The following is a 17,397-nucleotide window of genomic DNA, read 5'->3' as shown; positions in this document are numbered from 1 at the left end:
TGCAACTATATATATCACTTGGTCATTGTGTTCTATTAGTAAAATTTAGATTACTACTTGGATGTCTTTACATAAGGATTTCCAGGAAAGTATCTTGTGACCTAAGCTTTCAAAACAAAAGTTAGAATTCTGCAGCCATGTACGTTTTAAAAACCATTTTGGGTTTTCAATTGTCATAGTGCATGCAAATGTCAAGGTTAAAGTTTGAACTTGGTTAATGTTCATACTAGAAAATTTAAAAATTTCACATTCATGAACTGTTCTTATATTTTGCTTCGCTCAGAGCTATTTTTAAGAGCTTCTTATGTGATTACAACCTTTTATAAACATGTTTATGTTTGCATTTCATTCTGGAGTCAAGCTTAGGAAATATTTCCCTTTGTTCTTAGTTCTAAGAAAGATCAAAGGCTTATTTAACTTTTCTATTTGGAACTAATTCATGAACTTTATTGATCGTTTCTGCTACGGGAATCCTAGAATTTTATCGTTAATTTTTCTTTAGCAGTGTTTATGTTATCTGTGTGTGTATACATTCATGTATATTTACGTTGCTCTTCAGTTTTAATGTCTGCATTTCTATGAAACTGGCTTCAATGTTATTGATGAACAACTAAACTTTTACTTCATGTATCATTCTTATCTAGTTGAGATCCTTGAATAGCAAGTGAATTGCATAGTCTTCTAATGAATATGCAGACACATTTATGAAAATTAATGTGCAGAAGTGAAATGAACCCTTCCATTCTATTGATAGCTACTCTTTCTATCACTTATTTTTACCTCTTCTAATTGGGTCATTTCAATGTTTTGGAAAGTTTTGATATTGCAGTTCATTTCCATAGAAACCTTTATTGAGCTTAATCTCAGATGTCACTATTTAAATAAAGAGTTTACATGCACTAGATTTTCAGTTTGAATATTAAGGGTCCTGCGCCCAGGATGAATAATTTGCAAATCACTGTGGCTAATTAAAAAGTACTTCATGCACAGTCTACATCACTGCTTAATTAGTTGTGAATATCAAGGGATTGGAGAAAGTGTTGGAAAGGTACTAACCAAAACATCAAAGCCTGACTTCTAAAAAAATTAATCATTGTGAGGACAGTGGAGAGAATAGGTATAAAGCAAATCAAAGTCACTCTCTTCCAGTAAATGTCTTAACTGTTTATAGCATTTTTTTGCAGTGGCATAGGGCTTTATCCTTCCTGATGAGAATTGTGAAAATGATTCCATGGAAACTGCGAGAGCATTTGGAAGCATAACCAACTGGAGCCAACACTGGTTCTGTTAATAATCTGCCACAAAACTTGAAGGACCTCATTTAATCTCTGAGTCAATTTTTGCAACTATAGCATGATAACACTTTCTACTTTACACAGGTGTGAGAATCAAATGAAGTAACACAAGTGAGATACTTCGCAAATCCTTACATAAGTGTAAAGTGTTGTTGTTAATATCATGTCTTACAAGAAGGAAAATAAGATGTAGCGTGGATTACCTTGTTAAATATTATAGTTTTTGAAATTACAAATTTAGCATAACTATATTCCAAGATGTGGCAACTAGAAAAACAAGCACAGAACCCTTAATCAACCACCCTTATACAGTGCCAAAATGGATATTTTATTTTTCTCCTATCTAGGCTTTCACAATTTTTTTCTGATTATCAAAGTAATATGCAGTACTAAGTTTATCATATACAAATTGGAAATATAGAAAAACGTAAGAAAGATGAAAAACATCAATAATTTTCTTTTATATAACTACTATTAATTACTATTAATTTTTTGATGTATTTCTAGCAAATATACTGTTAAATTTTTGGTATATTTTTATCTATATATACTTATAAATCATATAGCTAATATTATTTTTATATTGCTTTTAGAATGAATACTGCCTTTTCTTTACATTTATGAATTTCTTTGTCACTGATTTCTTTCACTCATTTTTTTTCCATTTTTTAAAATTTTATTTTAGAGAGAGAGAGGGGGGGTTCAAGCAGGGGAGAGGGGCAGAGGGAGAAAGAGAGAGAATCCCAGGCAGGCTCCATACTCAGTGCAAAGCCCAGCACATGGGTTCAATCTCACAACCCTGGGATCATGACCTTACCTGAAATCAAGAGTTGGGTGCTCAACCGACTGAGCCACACAGGAGCCCCAATTTCTTTTATTCTTAATTGCTATATAACATTCTGCAGACATATAAACTCTAATTTATTTGACCATCTCATTCTTCTGACACATCTAGGCTGTTTTCAGGTCTTTATGAGTTAAAAAAGCTGCAGAGAGGTATTAAAAAATTCTTCTCCCTAGTCCTCACCTTATTCTTTTCTCATTTTGGATAATTTTCTTAAAGTATATTTCCAGAAGTTGAATTACTCAAATGATATGAATACTTCTAAGAAAATAAGAGGTTCCAAAAGGCAACTCCTACCAGCACCACTTGCAATTCTATGGACTTTTTTCATTTTCTTTTGCATAGTTATAATCATAGTGTGCCTATAATACTGTATCTTTTTTTCAGTTAAGATTCTACTTTACTTTTGATGTTGTTGCATAATCTTTATAATGACCATTTTAATAGCTCCATAATATTCTACCCAATGAAAATATTATAATTACTTAGTCATTCTTATATTACTGGACGTTTAGGTTGCTTCCAATTGTTTTTCTTACAAAACAAAACAAAACAAACCAGTGAATATGGTACAGAGTTTTCATGATTGTTGTTGTTACTACTTTTGGATTGTTCCCTCACTATAGATTCCTAAATATATAATTATATTTAGAATATGACAATATTTGGGTTCCTTAAGTACATGTCTTACCATTGTCTTGAAATATGGCAATATCAAGATTTGCTGTGGTTAGCAGTATATCAACTGAATGAGTTCACTTTGTCCTCACTGACCTTTTTCACAATCCAATGAATTTATGGCCATAATTTTTTACTTTCTGTCCTTATTCTTTATAGCAACTGGGAACAGGAGGACATAATGCTTTTTAAAGCTAGTATATCTTTCCTTGTAGTTGGCTATTATTGAAAACATAATGAAAGTATTTGGATGGTATCTGTAATACTCATCAACAGTTCAGGACTATTAATATAATGATAGATAGTCTGATGTGACAAAATTTCAAGACTTCCAAGCATGAGTACTCTTTTTTTTTAATTGAGATATAATTGACATATAAAATTAGTTTCTAGTGTACAACACAATATTTGTTATTTGTATATGTAGTAAAACCATTACTCTAGCATCCTTTATCATCCATTATCACTATATATATCACATTTTCTTTATCCATTCATCCATTGAAGGATACTTAGATTGCTTCCATGTCTTGGCTATTATAAATAGCTTCAATGAACATAGGGGTGAATACATTTTTTCAAGATAGTGTGTTTGTTTCCTTGAGATAAACACCCAGAAGTGGAATTGATGCATCATATGATAGTTGTATTAACTTTCTGAGCAACCTCCAGACTGTTTTCCAGAGTGGCTGCACCAATTTCCATTCCCACAAACAGTACATAAGGGTCCCCTTTACTTCACATCCTCAGCAGCATTTGTTATTCTTTGTCTTTTTGATAATAGCCATTCTAACAGGTGTAAAGTGATATCTCATTGTAGTTTTGATTTGTATATCCCTGATGGTTAGAGATGTTGAGCACCTTTTCATGTACCTATTGTCCATCTGTATGTCTTCTTTCAAAAAATGTCTGTTCAGATCCCCTGCCCCTTTTTCCATCATTTTTTTTGAGTTGTATGAGTTCTTTATTCATTTTAGATATTAACCTCTTATCAGATATGAAATTTGCAAATATTTTCTCTTTTTCAGAGATTGGCTTTTCATTATGTTAATTGTTTCCTTTGCTGTACAAAAGCTTTTTGGTTTGATGAAGTCCAACTTATTTATGTTTGCTTTTGGTATCAAAATCCAAAATATCATTATTACCAAGACTTTCTTTTAGCAGTTTTATGGTTTCAGGTCTTATGTTCAAGTCTCTCATGTTTTTTCTGTGTGCATTTATAGTGTAAGATCATAGTCCAATTTAATTCTTTTACATGTGGCTGTCCAGCTTTGCCAACACCATTTATTGAAGAGACTAATATTTCCCCAAACCATGGGTACTCTTCCCCCAGCTTGGAGACTGTCACTCACAATTTTTAGATTGGTACTAATTTTTATAACATATTTGCCTCATGAGTAGGTTTCAGTGGAACTTCCATTTTGAATCAACTTACCGTGTGAAGTGGGATAAGATGGGTCTAACATAATTTGACCCAGATTGAGACGGTTTCTTATTTACTACAGCCTATAAGGTTCTAGGTTAATAACTTCTCTATACTTTCAGAAGTTTGACTCCAATGCCAGTATGCACTCTTGAAGAATATCATTTGCCTTTACCCAAGAAATTGGTATATTAATTAGATTTTGTGGAATGCGTCACAATTTTCCACCCCTCCCTGTATCCATGCTCTTTGAAATCCGACTTTGCAGCTCCTCCCATTATGAAGTAGAATTTTGTTCCCTGCCTTTTGAATTTTGATTGAATTTATAGCTTATTCTAAGTCTAGGTTTTAAGAGGCTTGACCTACTATTGTTCTCTTTCTTGGGATCTTCCCTCAGCTATATATATATATATGCCTTCTAGAATATGAGAGAGCACTTAAAGCAAAAACAGGATGATCTCTTAGTTGAGGTCATACTGGCTAAACTAGTCTCCAGCCAATACACTCACTGACTGTTGACATATAAGTGAGCCCAACCGAGATGAGTCATGTCCAACCCAGAGCAACAGAACTTCCTATTGACCCCCAGATTCATGAACTAAATAAATACCTGTTGTTTTAAGCCACTAAGGCTTGGGGTGGTTTGTTATGCAGCATTATTGTGGCAATAGACAATAGAGCAATAGCTGATTTAATTTAGGGAACATAATTTCTCAACCCAATGCAGAATTCTAAATCTTATCCCCCTTCAGGAGGAATGATACAATATCGTACCCTATATCTGGTGAACGAAAGCAAACATTTTTATAAATTCTTCAGTGAAGAAGATTTAAAGCCTCCTGATCCAAGGCAGTAAGACTATTCTACTTCAAAATTCTGGAAGTACTAACAAATGGGGCACAGTTATAGCTGAGACAAACCAATAGCTTCAAAACATAAAAGTCATAGGTTCTCACACAGTGCTGGTAGAAATTGCTTAATGGAAATATGTTACAAATCTTTAGATGTTGTCTTCGATACAGCAGTTTGGGGTGCTATAACAAATTAGCATAGACTTGGTGGCTTAAACAACAAATATTTATTTCTTACAGCTCTGGAGGCTAGAAAGTCTAAACTCAGGGACCTGCATGGTAGGGTTCTAGTGAAAAGCCTTCTTCCTGGTTTCCTTACATGATGGAGAGAGAAAAGAAGCAAGCTCTTCTCCTATAAGAGCACTAATCCCATCCTGAGATTCTGAGGTCTCTACCCTCAAGACCTAATTACCTCCTTAAATCATATCTCCAAATATCATCACAATGGGGATCAGAGTTTAAAGATAAAAATTTGGAGGGGACACAAACATTCAGTCTATAGCAGATGTGTTTTGTATCTTTGGGTTGAAAGAATAAACATGCACTGACCTTCTGGGCATTACACTTTCTCAGAAAACCTCATTAGTTATCACACATAGATGAAGCTCTGAAAATAATATCATACTATAAGCACAGTCTTGGTCTGCTTATCTCCTAATACTTTTGACCTGTCCTGTCAACTGTAGTACCTACTAACCAAGTGTAATTGTTTATATTTAAATTTAAATTAGGAGTGACTGGGTGGCTCAGATCGTTGAGCGTTACACTCTTGGTTTCTACTCAGGTCATGTTCTCGCGGTTCCTGGGATCAAGCCCTGCGTTGGGCTCTGTGCTGGCAGAGTGGAGCCTGCTTGGGATTCTCTCTCTCTCTCTCTCTCTCTCTCTCTCTCTCTCGGCCCTTCCCTGCTCATGCTTTCTCTCTCAAAATTAACAAGTAAATATTACAAAAAATAGAAATTGACATTAATTAAAATAAAATGAAATGAAATGAAATACTCATTTTCTCAGTTTTACTAGGCACATTTTGTGTATCAACACCTGCATGTGGCTAGTGACTACATCTTGCATAGCACAGATACACAAGGAAATTCCATTATAACAGAGAGTACTATTGAACAGTGTTGCATTCTATTTTCTAACCCCATAAATGCAAGTTTGGTTGTTTCTATGGTTATTTGGATCTTATTCCCAAGCTAGTGCTTGCAGCATGATCAACTTGCTGAATATCCCGACTACAACAGCTGAAAAATGTTATAAGCCAAGACTTCCATTTTTCTTGGTGATTCCTGCAGATCCTCCAACCCAAATAGGGCATTCTGGTTCCTACAAAGAGCAGGTGTGTCTTCATTCACCTATTAAAATTCAATATAGTTCCTCCTTGCATGTCATTTTAATAATTGAATAGATTTATAGAAACATGTACATGTTCTATCATTCAAAGACATGAAGGTTGATGTAGGGACATCCTTTTAGTTTATACACATCTTGATTCTGTTCCCAAAGGACTTGAATAATTTTTAGCATCAAGAAGATGTAGACTTCAGGTATAAAAATGGATTTTTTTTGAGGCCTCCAACACTTATTGAAGCAGTGACCTATTACTGTTTTACATTTTAATAGAAAAATTTAATTTACAATTATGCAATGTTGGATATGCTACTGACTTTAAGAGCCTAACTTCTGAATGAATTTGAGAATGAGTGTTTTTAATGATTAAAATATAGACCATTCTTTTTTTTTCATTTTTTTAATGTTTATTTATTTTTGAGAGAGAGAGAGAGAGAGAGAGCAAGAGTAGGGAGGAGCAGAGAGATAGGGAGACACAGAATCCAAAGCAGGCTCTAGGCTCTGAGCTGTCAGCACAGAGCCCAATGCAGGGCTCAAACTCATGAATGTGAGATCATGACCTGAGCTGAAGTCAGACTCTTAACTGACTGAGCCACCAAGGCACCCCAAAATCTATGGCCATTCTTAATAAAGAGTTCACCTTGGCATAAAAGAGTAGTATGTATTTAGATATTCCCAAATGGCTACATATGGGTTTTCTATATCCTATAAGTTGTACTGCTTCTCACCAGGAGAATAGTTTTGCATTTCTTGTCTTGTGCACATTTTCCGCTAAGAAAACTCACATGAAGTAAAGTCATAATTTCAGCTATCATAAGAGGCTACAGTCTTTTCATGATGGGTAAACCAAACATACTTGGAGAATGGCCCGTTTACTTTTTCCCCTTATTTGTATATTTTTGCTGAGGTATAATTAACATATAGCAAACCGCACTTATTTAAAATGAACAGTTTGACAAATTTTGACATGTGTATATGCCAATGAAGTCACCACCACAATCAAAGCAATGAATATATCACTCCTCAAATTCCTTTGTGTCTCACTGAAAATTCCTCCTTCCAGCCACTCCCAACCCTCTCCTCCCTCCTATTCACAGGCAATTTTCTCTCACTCTAGTTCATTTGCAATTTCTACTCTTTTATATGAATGGAATTGCTGTGAACTCTTTTCTGTCTGCATTCTTTCACTCAGCTCAATTATTTTGAGATTCATCATTGTATTACATATATCAACAACTCATGTTTTCAAATTACTGAGCAATGTTCCATTATCTGGACATAACACAATTTATTTACCCATTTACCTGGTAATGGGCACTTGAATTGTTTCCAATTTTCGGTTGTTACAAACCAAGCTGCTAAGAACATCCATGTACAATCTTCATATAGACCTATTACTTTCTTTTCTTTTGGAGCAAGTCCTAGCTGTGGAATGCCTGGATCCTGTGGGAGGTGTATGCTTACATCCTTTTATTTATTTTTTGGTCCAATTCAGCATGGAGATATATGATTGGGAAACAGTGTTATAAAGGGATCAAACACTGAAATGGTAAATGGGTTGTTAGAATTCAAGAATCAGTGAGACTTTTGAACTCCTTCTTGGGGAGTATGTTCCATCATTTCATTATTTCTGCTATGTGGAGATAATGATAAAGATTAAGGGGATATTCTATAGTCATATCATGAACCAAGTCTTGGTTCATGGGCCTATGTCAATGTCATGTCATAATCATAAAAGACCGCTCTATTCACTAATTGACCTTTCTCTGGAGTAGCACTGACTGGTAAACAACATAGTTGTGGCCACAAATTCCTATAAAATTTGATGGGCCTCCATGGGTACTACATAGGACAGGTATTAAAATTTGTGAGAAATATCAGTAAATTGAATCCATAGGGACTTACCTCAAATAGATCTGGTCTAATACTCTAATCAACTGGATACTATTATCCATTCCATTTGGATAAATTAACAGCCCAGACCCTAAGATGATATGAAGAAGAATTTTGTCGTTTAGAGCAGTGGTTCTCAAGTCTGGCTTATTAAAGTCATCATGAAAGCTTTTAAAAAGGCACTTCAATTTATGTTAACAGAAATGTCTTAATAAACACATAGCAAGTTTTGTTTGGAAAAAAGAAAAAGGTGCTTCACTGTACCAAGCTGGATCCCACGCCACACCAGCTGAATTAGAATTTCTGGAGTGGAGCTAAGCACTTATGTTAAGGACAGGCAGAAATTCATACTTAAAATTTATGAGCCTTTTAGCTCTTTTTTTAATTTATAAAATTTGGAATCATCTGTCATTGTGCAAGTTGAGAGCTTGCCAAGGTTTTGGCTGTGGCAGCTGCAACAGCTAATGAGAATTTAGTAATTTCTAATGCTGAATCAATCTCTTCCATTTGTTTTATTTATTTATTGGTAGGCTTGTTTGAAGCATTAGCATTCCCAAAGCAATAAGTCATGCCTATATACTATGTTTCTTTATGTCCAGATTGGGCAATTACTAGATGTATTAATTTTCTATTGCTGCCACACAAATTACTATAAAGTCAGTGCCTTAAAACAACACAAATTTATTATTGTACAGTTCCATAGGCTAGAATTCAGACAAGGGTCTCACTGGGCAAAAATCAATCAGATGTCAGCAGAAATTCCTTCCCTTAGGAAGGCTCTATGGGAGAACCTGTTTCTTGCTGTTTTCTAACTTCTAGAGACCAGCCATTCTTTAGTTAATGCCCCCTTTCCTCCTTATTCAAAACCAGCAATATTGCATCTCTCAGGACCCTGCTTCCATAGTCACACATTTCCACCACAGCTAGGGAAGATTCTCAGTTTTTAGGGACTTGTGATTAAATTAGGCCTACCCAGATAACCAAAGATAATCTGCCCATTTCAATGGAAATTTAATCACATCTGCAAAGTCCTTTTTGCCACGTAGCCTAACTTATCCACGGGTTCCAGGCTTTAGGATTGTGGGTATTTTTGTGGATCTGTTATTCTGTCCATCACAGTAGATGTTTAGACAGAGTAAGGGATTAGCCTCTCTAAGCCCTTTCTATTAGCTACTTCTTTAGCTCTTTTGCAGCAGACCTCCCTTTATTAACTAACAGCTGTCATGAGAAAAAGAATGTAAGTCTTTAGGAACCCATTAAAAAACCCAGTTTCATTGTGTTTCTGTGAAAAGCAAACATCTAGAGTGTTGAGGACCTGTGCCTCTGGCTGACCAGAATGGTATCTAAATGCACGGAGACCTTCCTTTACATTTCCCTAATCCTTGTTTTTTAGTTTGCATTGCTGGGGGTTATTCTTCTACACCTGTGAATTGAAAACATCGTAATCACTTTGCTCTTACCACAGAGAGACAGAGAAATCGTTTTCTTGGTAATTCAACTTTTTGTATGGCCACGATTAGGGATGTGTCCTTACAGATATTCTTTGTCCATCTCTCAATTCAGTCCATGGGAATGATTTTCATCTCTCTCCCACAGACATACATCAAGATGTCAGACCTTCTCCAGGAGTCTGGCTCCATTTTAGAGCTAGAGCCTGACTAGGGTCTCAGTCTTCTCTCTCTTTGCATTTTTCTTCATTAGAAAGATTAATGGGTGCCAAATTAATACCTTCAGCAATTTCATCACAAAAATAAGAGTTTTGGTTTGGTCCTTGCCATGAGGCTGAGTTTTCATTTGTTCTTTGTAGGATGAAGATCTTCTCAGTTTTACCTTTTAAGAGTTGGAGGTGAGAGGCAATTCCATTTTTATCTCTGAACATTTAATTTTCCTACCTCCTTGCCTCAATGTGTAAGCTCACTTGATAAAATATCTGCCTTCCAAGTGATTACAGGTGACAATGTTACTGAGTGTTTTGCCACTGACGAATAATGGACTTATGTCCTTTTAGACCCAGGTCACAGTTTCCTCACCATCTGCTGTCTGGTTTTATAAGCCTCATATTTAATGATTCATTGTCATTTTTATTGTTGTTATAGCTATTCCCCTACTTTTAGGTATCAATTTCCTTTTTTGGTAGGCTAGGTGAGGATACACTGTTATAACAGATGACCCCTAACTGAATATTTTACAAGAAGAAATAATTATTTCTTGTTCATCCCACATGCTCATGTGTTAGTTAAGAGACTGCTCCATGTGTTCTGTACTGTGGGACCAAGGCTAATAGACCAGCTTCTATGTGGAACATTGATAATTGTGGTAAGGGCACAGAACATAACCAATGTGATCTGGATTTAAAGCTTCTGCTAAAAGTTGTACATGTCATCTCAGTACCATTTCATTGGCCAAAGCAAGTCCTAAGGTTCCGCCAAATGTCAATGGAGAGAAGATATGTAATCTATCCTAGGGGAAAGACATCTTATATTTATGGGTAATAAAGTTTATGATAATATTCAATCAAAACTAGCACTACAGCTGTTTATTTATGAAGTGCAACCGTATATGGTTAGAGTTTTTGGAATTTAAACTCAATTCAATCTTTAATTGTCAGAATTACCTTCTCAAAATGTCATGGAACATTTTTGCCAAAGAGAAAGAGAAATTCCTTTCTTTGCTAGGGGCTAAATTAATTGTAGGAAATTTTTATTAAGACAGTGAATGAAAGACTCAGAACTCCAAGACCGAGAGACATCAGCCAAAATGGCTTGTCAACAAAATGCCTTTCTTTTCTGATCAAGGTAAGATTAAGTAATAATTAGGCACTACTATGCTGAATTTCATATTTCTGATAGTGAAGGCTTCTTTATTTAATGGCTTTGGAACTGGAACTTATTCCTATCTTAGGAAGGGCTAAAAGAGAGGGATTCATGCATAGGCAGACATAGCAAACTACTCTCTACTTTAGGATCCAACCTCCCATGTTTAACCTACAAAGATCAACACTCATGGACAGTTTCAGGATTTCCTTTCTCACGTGTGGGGCATGATGGGTCAGCATTACCTCTTAACAACACATAAAGTTCTTGCAAAAAAAAAAAAAAGACAAAATGTGCAGAAATTCTTATAGCACAAATGGCATTGAAGATCTCAGTCTTATATTTCCTCCTTTTTAAGAGATTAATTTACATCATCTCCTGGGAATAAAATATCCTCAGCCTTGCTGCACTATGCTATCTTAGTGACACTTTTCCAAGTCTATGTGTTCAGAGGGTAAGAAGACACTGTCATGTAGTGAATGGCTAAGAACCCCCTATCCTGGGTGCCTGGGTGGCTCAGTCAGTTGAACATCTGACTCTTGGTTTTGGCTCAGGTCATGATCTTCTGGTTCGTGAGTTCAAGCCTTGCTCTGCCAGTGCAGAGCCTGCCTGATATTCTCTCTCTCTCTCTTGCTCTCAAAATAATCAGATAAACTTAAATAAATAAATAAATAAATAAATAAATAAATAAATAAATTTTAAAAGAGAATCCTCCGTTCTCTGCTTCAGCCCTCTCTACAGGATTATGCAAAGGTCCCTGGCACACTATTTTTAAGCATTATATTTTTTTAAATTCCTAAAATAATATGTGAAAATTAGTGTCATATTAATTTTTATCTTATTAACACTGAGGCTGAATGTCTTCTCAACTTTTGTAATACTTAACAATTTTTTTAGCTTCCATGCCTTCTTTACTGTGTTGTCAGATTACCCTTTCTTGAAGTTAAAATATTTTTAAATTCTTAGTATAAAAGTTGTACTTCTTATTTCAGAAACTTCACACAATAAAAGAAATCAATCCGTGCCTTTGAGTCCTCAAAACCACATCATTAGTGACTTGTTCAGTTTGTAGGTAAGTTTAGGTCATAAGACCGTAAGTTTTAGACTCTATAGTGATGTGAACAAGTTCGGGAAGTGGTTACATAGCTATTGGAATGGAGTTTGTTGAACAGAAAGCATAAAAACCAAAGCTAAATTCTGTTTTTGAGGATATACCTATGTGTCATCATTTTTTAAGAAAGTAAGATGGATAAATAATAATAAAAATACAAACACGTGCAAACAAAGAAGGTACAAACTTTCAATAAATAAGTCATGAGAATGTAATTACAACACATGACTATAGTTAATAATACTGTGTTACACATTTGAAAGGCACTAAGGCAGTAGATCTCACAAATTCTTATCACACATACACACAAAGAAAAAATGAATCAGGATATAGGATGTAGGAACTGGTAAGGAGTATTCCAGTTATTTGGAACAGCCTATAAAGACTAAAGACATTATGAAAAACTGTACATAAGGCTAGACTATTTAACTAAAGGGTTAGGTATACATATCTATATGTTTTATGCATTAATATCTAGCCTTCTCCTGGTAATTATTTAAGGCAATGTACAAAACTTCTAACAATGTATGTGACTTTTTGTTAAATGAATTGAAAATAAATATTCTTGGAAGTTAGCCATGGTATAAAATAAGGTGCCTTATATGTGGCCTTGGTTTTTTTAATACACTTTTTTTTAAAGAATAGTTTTAGGTTTATAGAAAAACTGAGTAGAGGATAGAAGCTGTATTTCCCCACAATCAGTTTCCTATATTATTAACATGCTACATTCGTGTACTATATTTGTTACAATTAATGAGGTAATATTGACACATTATTATTAACTAAAGTCCATATTTTATTCAGAGTTTCTTGATTTTTATCGAATGTCCATTTTTTTTTTCTGTTCCAGGATGCCATCCAATAGAGAGCACACTGCATTTAATCATCCTGTCTCCTTAGGCCCCTCTTGACTGTGACAATTACAACATGACTCTTTAAAATATGGAAATTTTGTAGAATAAGGGTAGGGGAAAATCAAATAAAGTCAAAGATATGATAAGAGAGAAAATGATACATCTTATGATATTATGTTCTATGGCTAGAGATGGGCATCAAATACGGTTTCAACCCACAGTGTCCAGAAGATACAAATACATCAGTTGTTTATGATAATTCATCCTGGTAGAGAATCCCAGGATAACTTTCTCCTGGGGCCATGATTAAGACTTTGTAATGTCCTAAACACTTTTCTTAACATTATGTTTATGGAAACTTTAAACATAGTTTATTAAGGCTATTTCCTGTAACATCTTAAATGTGGGCCAAGGTCATGATGACTAAGTACATTTCAGGTATAGGAGGAGGGATGGCAGTGGGGTCAATGCAGTGCAGCTATCCAAGCCCACTAGAGGATTGAATACTTCCCCTAAATAGCTCTTCCTATAGGGCTCTTCCCCAGGCTTCCAGGGAGAATCAGATAATTCAGGGTGACCCACCTCACCCCAGTCTTTCCCCAAGTTCCCCTCTGATGAAGACACACAAAAGACTTTAAACATGGGTACGTGAAGAGAAGTCTCCACGGGAGGATTTAGAGTAGGATGACTAAAGGTCAGGTAGTTGTTGAAGCTGGTGGAAGGATGAGGGCTGGATTTTGACAGGCAAGTATTCCAGGCACCTCACAGATTGAGGGATAGTGCCTGCTGCTGTCTTTTCCTGCTTCACGCTGCATTTGTTCATCTTGGTTAGGGGCCGCTGCCATAAAAAGAAATTATATTCTCTTTGGCCACATCTGTGTACAGTGCAAGATGGCCAAACATTTGAAGCTACCTTCTTTATGCAATTATAGTATGCCAGAAATGAGATGAGATTTTCTGTAATCACAATTACTTATATTGTTCTCTAGATTTAGAAATTCTCTGTGGACAGTATTCCTAATTAAAGCATTGCTACAATTAAAATAGAAGTGTGACCTACTGTCCTTAAGCTTCTTTAAAATACCACACACACACACCCTATCCTACTCTAGCCTAGTTCTGTACAGTAGGATTAGTAGACCCCTATTTGATTTCTAACTTTACTCCTCTATATGTGTGACTTTGGAAAATGTTTCTAACATTTTGCAGCCTTAGTTGCTTCATCCATAATATGGGAAGTATATACCAATGATAAAGGGCAAAGATTAAAATTAAATGAAATAAGTTATGTGATGCTCTTATACAAATATTTAGATAGTAATATTGTATTAATGATCGTTATCTCTTTATGTATACATAAATATATATTTAAGACCATTTACTTACCTACACACAATATATGATATCCCTTATATATCATAATTTTTAAATCATTGTATCCTTTCTATGTTTGTCAAAAAGTTTAACTGTTATTTCTTTCTGTTCTTTTGAATTTTCCATCTTCCAAGTTGTCATAAATATTCACAAGCTTCAAGGATACAGAGCTTAGGGGAATTTTAGTGCTTTTGAAAGGTTGGAAATGTTATTCCAAAGTTTATTTTATTTCATACCTGAGAAAAAAGGATCCCATGACTTCAAGAAGGATACTAGCTTGGATCTCAGTGACCTTTCATCTCCAGTAGGTTAGGTGAGGCCAACGGCATGGGGCAGACTAACCTGCCCATCCGGTGGTAAATACCACATCAGTGGTTTCAATATGGACCCCCAGCCCCACCTCACCCCACCTTGGACCATCTCTTACCTGCTCATCTTTGAATTCTCCCTGAAGAGTCTCTGTATTTCTTACAGTGATTGTCAAACTTCTCTCTTAAACCATACTTTCCTTAAAAGTTGTGAAAGTGGGTACACTTTTGCATTCTCTCCCTCACCAAGCACAGTGACAAAGTGAGTGTGTAATACACTGAGTTGAATGAATGGATGAAGGATGAGATTGGACACCACTCAGAGATTCCCTGGCCCAATTATCTTACTGCCTTGAAGCTCCTATTACTTATTATATGACCAGTGCTTTCTTGGATGGACACATGTGACTACCTTGAATGGCGCCACAGGTTCCATAGTGGAGGACAGGGCCCTAAGGAATGAGCTCACACATTTTGTGGAGAACTAGGACTCAGAACAATTATGATTTCTGTGATGTCCTTTTTTCTTGACTGAAGTAGGGTATTGTGGAGAAAGGGCATCATGAAGGCAATGATAAGAGTTTGGGTGCCTCAGAAGGAGTGAACAGAGATATACAGTTATAGAGAGAGGCACCAAAAGTGAATATCCTCAGACTTTCAAACATAACTTTTCAATGATTTCCCTACAAATTATTTCTCAAATTTTCCAAGAGTTCTTCCTGACCAGCCTGCCATGTCAATGTTAAGGAAACTTTTTATTAGTTTCAGGAATAAAAACAGTGCAAAACTATATAAACTACAAAGCTGGTTTACCAAATTGGGTAGCAGGAAGTTTCTTGAATGAAAAAGGAAACACTGTATGGTCATGACTAAACAACTGAGGAATGCTGTGTATACCTTCAAATCTGCTAGTTGGGAAGGAAAATTTTGAAGATTCATGATGCATTGGTTTCCACTTTTCCTGTGAATAGGACTTTTGTTTGTTGTCTTAGATACAATCATTTTATTAAGTTTGGGATATAACTCAGGAGACAAAGAAGTTTCCAGAGAGAATCTGTATCTTTTTTGGTTTTTGTTTTTGGATGACTTTTCTTTTTAAATTCAGACTTTTTTTTCTTTTGAGAAGTTTTAGGTTCACAGCAAAATTAAGAGGAAGACACACAGATTTCCCCACGTACTTCCTGCCCCCACACTGCCTGCCCCATTGTCAACATCCCCCAGCACAGTGGTAATATTTCTTACAACTGGTGAACCTATACTGACCCATCATTATCACCCAAAGTCCATAGTTTGCATTAAGACTCACTCGTGGTGTTGTACTTTATGAGTTAAAGTATCATACAGAGTACTTTCACCGCCCTCAAAATCCTTTGTGCTCTGCCTATTCATCAACCCACCCCACTCCCCCCAGCCCCTGGCAACCACTGATCTTTTTACTGTTTCTATAAGATTCCATCTTACGTTCCCATCACCTTATCAAATTTGTTTTCACTTGTCTTTTTTACATTATAAATTTTATATCATGCATAACCAACCCTTAACATGTTATAGCTATGTTGTTGTTCTACTAAAATTTCAATTTTATCTCAGATTAGAAAATATCCTTTTTCTTCTTATTTGTTTCCCACTCTTACCAAATCTAAACACTGCATTGTCAGTCAGACATTATTCCCACTCTACTAATTACTTTATTTTACAACGCCCTTTTATTTAAAATTTCTTGATTTTTAGATCAGAACAAACAGGACTTAACACATATATTCTATAACAAGGCAGGGTCCACCAAGTATTTGGGGTTAAAGTAAATCTACCAGATGTTTATTCTGTGCTGTCATATCCCCAACACTGTGTGAGTGCATAATGACATGCTATAGGGTGCAAAAGGTTAATAAACTGATATCTGTGCCAAAGAAGTTTATAGTCTAGTTGAGATGGTGGGACATATTCACTTGATTCAATTAAGTAACATGACCTGAGAATATATAACAACAATACAGGCTGAAATAATTATGTGCAAAATTGTGAGACACAGAAACTGACAAGAAAGGGAAGCCCATGCTATAAAAAATGTACTAATTGTGAAGTTGGGATTCACCCAGGAAGAGAGAGTGCAGCCTTGCCTCTCAGGAGAGGGATTTTCAGAAAAGCAGCTGATGGGGGCTACCATCCTGGCAGAAGCTAGGCACCTCCTGGATTTCAAGGAGTTGCCAGGAATTCTCCATCACCTGTCCTGGAATGTTTGTTGCAATGTACTCATCCCAGAGTCCACTTAGAGCCGTGTCCCACCCACCCTGGCCATGGCCGTAAGGCTTGTACCAGCCCAGAGAGAACCTACCAGGGGAAGAAGAATCAATCTCTGTAGAATAAGACAATATTGTGTTTTTATACTATTTTTTCTAGCTGGAAACAGATAGTGAGCAAGAAATAATGGGAAAGGTATTGTATAAACCAAGGAACAGAAACTAGTTCACTATTTTGCATGTGTATGTGTCTGTATAAAGTCCAATTAGTAAATTCAGAAACCTGTCATAAGCAGAAGATGCAATTAACTGTTACCTGGAAAAGATTCCCTGTGCTTAGGACACATGTAGAATGAATTTCCATCT

General features: G+C 35.7%; 1 protein-coding gene across 4 annotated transcripts in view; it reads left to right on the top strand.

Moving 5' to 3' along the window:
- GRM1 (glutamate metabotropic receptor 1) overlaps positions 1-17,397 on the top strand; it is a 449,767-nt gene that overhangs the window by 343,202 nt on the left and 89,168 nt on the right. The window lies entirely within an intron of this gene.

Source organism: Acinonyx jubatus, chromosome B2 (assembly GCF_027475565.1).
Source record: "Acinonyx jubatus isolate Ajub_Pintada_27869175 chromosome B2, VMU_Ajub_asm_v1.0, whole genome shotgun sequence".
NCBI lineage: Eukaryota > Metazoa > Chordata > Mammalia > Carnivora > Felidae > Acinonyx > Acinonyx jubatus.
This window is presented reverse-complemented; position numbering and strand designations above follow the sequence as displayed.